The following is a 5,073-nucleotide window of genomic DNA, read 5'->3' as shown; positions in this document are numbered from 1 at the left end:
CACCATTTGGATGCATCTGGCCAGCGTTGGCGTCTGCATCTTGCCATCGTTGGCTTCTGCATCTTGCCAACATTGGATTATGCATCTTGCCAACGCTGGCTTCTGCATCTTGCCAACATTGGCTTCTGCATCTTGCCAACGGTGGCAAAATGTTTTATGCACCATTTGGATGCATCTGGCCAGCGTTGGCGTCTGCATCTTGCCAACGCTGGCTTCTGCATCTTGCCAACGTTGGCTTCTGCATCTTGCCAACGTTGGCTTCTGCATCTTGCCAACATTGGCTTCTGCATCTTACCAACGTTGGCAAAATGTTTTATGCACCATTTGAATGCATCTGGCCAGCGTTGGCGTATGCATCTTGCCACCGTTGGCGTCTGCATCTAGCCAACGTCGACTTCTGCATCTAGCCAACGTTGGCTTCTGTATCTTGCCAACGTTGGCAAAATGTTTTATGCACCATTTTGCTTCATCTTGCCAACGTTGGCATTTGTATCTGGCCAACGTTGGCAAGATGGCTTGTGCACCATTTTGCTTCATCTGGCGCCTAAATTCTGGTTGACTTTTATGCACCATGATGCTGCTTCATCTGATCTATTGACTATTGTGATGCCCGCGCTTTGACCAAGGTTGGCCATGCAAAGCAAGCTGGTGCATAAAACATCTGAACAGCATTGGCATCTACATTTGCCAAACGTCTCTGTACTTAAACCTCGCTCATCACCAAAAGTTTATTGTTGAACCTAGCTAATCCTTGGGCGAAAGAACAGCAGCAACACGGATTTATAAGCAACACTTCTCCCTTTGTGACAAAGCAAAGTAACAGCCGAGCTTCGTATATTTTCACATTTATTAGAAACAAGCCACATCAAATCGTATTGACAGATGGAGATTCATTGCACATCAGCAGCTTTTTCTTGTGTATCTTTATCATTGTGAATTCCTGCGAATGAAACAAAAATATTTAAATCAAGAGGGCTGTTTGGCAACAGTGTAGGAATCATAGGCGTAACCAGGGGGGCAAAAGGGGCCATGCCCCCCCAAATTTTCAAACTTTGGATTCCGAAGTTGAGCCCTTTGTTGAAAATGCAATAAAGTTTGTAGAAATTTATATCGTTTTCCAAGAGATCTGGCTATTAACACCCCCAAGGACTTGTTTTAGACACACAGAAAGACACCAATAAATTTTCCAAATCGTAAATCGCCCAAAATTTACGCGATTTACATTTCTTTGAACTAATTTGTGGAAGCAATTTCAGAATGGCTTACTCTGTTGGGCTTTTGTGTAGTTATTGAGTTTTTGTTTAGCTGTGTTTTTGGTGTTCTCTAATTTAACCGCAGTTTTTGCCAGTTCGTGTGTAAGAGCTATCTTTAATAAGTTAATAGCTGTTTATCTGCTAATAAATTTCATACAAATATTACCCTAAAAGTGTTTTCAGAAAGCGCTATAATCTATTATTTGAGTGTAATTTTTCAAAAATTTTCCGGGGGAGCATACCCCCGGACCCCCTTAGAATACGCGTGCCTTCGGCACGCTCTAACCCCGCTACCAGTTTTATTGCTTCAACCCACCAGGATACGCCACTGCACATCAAGTGGCGATGGCTTTAACCTGTTAAGTGCGTATAACGACAATTGTCGTCCGAGACAGTCGCTCTTGCTGTGCGTAAGACGACAATTGTCGTTTTCGTGATCGCAGCTATTCATGGCACTTTTAATTTCGCTTTCCTCTATTCGCTTTGTCTGGAAGGCGCAATTATGACGTGTGAAGAAACATAGATGCATTGTTTACACTACAATAACGATTGCAGCCTGACGGAAATCGTTAATCCCTAAATCATTCTATTACAATATTAGGTAGCTTTTGCACTCACCTACAATCTAACCACAATTGCAAGAATAAAAAGATTTCATCCTAAATGTTTTTTCTTCTGAAATAGCTTCCTTCCGGTGTATAAAATTCGAACCACATCATGCGCGTTCAATCAGTGTGAAGTCATTTTCATGTAATGTTGCTAGCAGTTTCAGAAATATTTTGTTGTGTTCGAAAACATATTTTGTAACATATAGTCAACAAAACAATACGGTTTTGTGTTGCTGCTAATGTTAGAACAAGCGTCAGAAAATGATACAGTTTGAATATTTCCAAACTAAACTTACGTGTACTTTGTTTAGTGTCCTATAAATGCTTAGAAATTATTCTGTTCTGTAAACTGATGTATTTTTTTTCTTCATAATGAACAACTAGTTGAATAATTTCACAATATGAAAGGTATAATCACTTGAGAGTAATGCGATTACACCAGAAAGCAATAGTCCAGGCGGAGACTTCTCCGCAATAGTCGATGAAAAAGTAAAGCAATAGACACAAAAGGAAATTGAACAAAAGCGTATTGTGCTGCGTCATGGGGATTCCCCAATATCCTAGCAAGTAATAATGCGACGAAAAATACTGCGAGTGATCAAATTAAATACGCACAGTAAGGAGAGTTTTGAAAAATTAATTACGCACTTAACGGGTTAAATCAAACACTTTGTTGTTCTCTTCAATTCATCAAATATTTGGCCCCCCCAAAACATTTTTCTGGCTACGCCACTGTGTAGGATTTTGATCAGTTGTCGTTCAGGATACTACGAAGTTAATTGACAATCTGCAATATCAATGTAATATCCCTCTCTCCAACGTGCGTGACAAAAAACTTATCATTCGATTCTGCGCCACGCAGAGCAATAATCAAGTTCCAATACATTCTAATTGCGTGTACAGTAGTTATTCAACAACTAAAGCAACACATGCGCTGTTGTCTTTCAAACATATAACAAGCTCACCAAAAGTTAGTTTTTGCCGTTTTCAGTCACCTTGCCTGTCCTTCCAATTTCGAAATCACTCTGAAACTCTTCATCAATTTGCTGCACGGCAGCAGCTTTGTCGTGCGCCATCACCATGTCTAATCATGAAAGTAAAAAAAGAAATGTTAAATCAGTATATAAATGCCGACATAGCCTACTAACCACCATGCTCGTTGTTCACATCACTGCAAATACACCACTAAAACATTTTCATACATTACTCAATACTCTTCACAATTACATCATACATTAATCAAAAGAACAAAATGGCATAGTTATGACATAATCATTTAGTCGTAGTAAAAACATTTATCCGTACTCACCAAGAACAATCTTTTTCAGATTCTTTTTTGAACAATCAAACGAGTGCTTAGACTTCACGACGTTTTTTTTTTCCTTTCTTTTTTCTCGACATGCTTTGAACTGTGTTGTGTTCGATAATAATAGTTGGTAATAAGTCCACTGATACAATCGCTTGCATTTTTGCCAACAGCTTGACTTAAATTTGCTACCTGCAAAATGTAAATCGAATGTAATGACAGGGGTTTCATCCATCATATTAAAAAGCTTCAGCACTTGTTACAGACATTTTCGACTGTTACAAATGACAGCCAACGTTTAAAGTTTATTTTGGGATTCCAGTCGTCTGTTTTGTTGCGTATGTAGGTCGCAGTGTAGGCTACTGTAGGCTATGTTGTCGCAATGGGCGCAAAATAAAACATGTTATTATTATTATTATTCAGTTGACGGCAATGAAAGCTACATTTGCAAATACTCTACAACCATCACAGACCTATCCACACGACATAAAAATACAAACACATTCAAGCAGTCAGGCAAACACTGCCGGAGCAGCAAAATCAAAGATTGAGCAGAACCCTACACATGTTGTGGGACATCACAAGCTCTGCTACTTTGCTGATATCTTCTTAGCACTCATCTAGAAGCACTGGCACTAAATTTGTCACGAGAATATTTCATATGAATGTTTTCCATTGGTCATTGAGTTTTATAACTTTCTCTAAATTGAGTTTTATAACTTTCTTTAAATTGTGTAAACGTAGCCTAGTGACAAAAACGACTTTACACAATTATTTCAGGTTCAATGAATAAAAGACATTCACTTACCAGGTTTTCATAAACATTGTCGTAAGTCATTCTTATAGTTTCATTTTGATCATTTCTAAAACTTCTTTCGGCCGTAATAGGCCTATCTCAATTGAATTCGATTTTTTATATTTTCGATGCAAGAAGCGAAAATTCCTCTTAGCGCTGTTCACATAAGCATTGTGCTTTCGGCTCTCCACGTAATTGTGTATTGAGCACAACCGCCATGCTTGAACAGTCGAAGTGAATCGAGTGACGTCATAATCCCTTTAGCAAAGGATTAAGTCATGGTCTCTGTCTTCCTTCATCAAAACAAACCAAGTTCTTCTGCTAAATTGCATCTCCTCACGTTGATATAACACATCGCCGCATTCTAAAGCTTTGTTGCCTCTTTCACTTCAACGCGTCATATTGCCCAGTCAAAGTTTAAGTAGTGACGTCATAATGGAGTTTTCACAACAATTATTGTGCCTGCAGTGTTGTTCTATGCACCGCGGGAGTAGAAAAAACGATTTGCCGGATCGTTGAAAGTAAAAGTAGCAATCGTTTTGTGAAATCTCGCTTCAAGAAATTGAGGAGAGATTTCGACGCAACATGACTGCTCCTGAAGCTGGCCTATTGTGCAAGCTTTGCTACATTTAAAGTAAAGACGCCCCTTTGTTGGCGACACGAGAATCTCACCCACGTGGTCAAAATCAGACAGTGAGCGAGACTGCTCTCAGAACAAAATCAACAAGTGATACTGCATCAATCGATTTTTTTTTACATTGATTCAGCGTCTGCAGACAAGTCAGCAGCGCGGCGGCAGTGCAGCCGCAACTCAATGATTACATGATCACCACAATCATGCTGCTGTGTCGAGCGCTACTAAACATCAACAAGTGAATTCGATTAAGCTTACAAGTTGTTTTAAATTTTCTTGAACTGCACGCAAATTTTGAGGTTAGTCCTGAAAAAATGTTTTCAAAAATATTACAAAACATTTTAGTATAGTTAAACTTGAAAATTAAAAAAGCTTTTGTTGAACATAAGAAAAAAATGAAGACCTGGCAACTTGAATCTGCAGACGTTGAATCAATGTAAACAGAACGGATTATGCTAGTTGGGTATTGGAGGCGC

General features: G+C 39.1%; 1 long non-coding RNA gene across 1 annotated transcript; it reads right to left on the bottom strand.

Annotated features, from left to right (window-relative positions):
- Positions 1 to 616: 616 nt before the first annotated feature.
- LOC145779777 (uncharacterized) lies at positions 617 to 4,215 on the bottom strand. The gene is made up of 4 exons (XR_014290568.1): positions 3,976 to 4,215; positions 3,171 to 3,359; positions 2,827 to 2,945; positions 617 to 940 (listed from the first exon to the last, which is right to left on the bottom strand). It is a non-coding gene; the product is annotated as an uncharacterized LOC145779777 (long non-coding RNA).
- Between the last annotated feature and the right edge of the window lie 858 nt (positions 4,216 to 5,073).

The sequence above is a fragment of the Aplidium turbinatum genome, chromosome 1 (genome assembly GCF_918807975.1).
Source record: "Aplidium turbinatum chromosome 1, kaAplTurb1.1, whole genome shotgun sequence".
NCBI lineage: Eukaryota > Metazoa > Chordata > Ascidiacea > Aplousobranchia > Polyclinidae > Aplidium > Aplidium turbinatum.
Note: the sequence above shows the minus strand (reverse complement) of the source record. Positions and strands in the feature narration are given on the sequence as shown.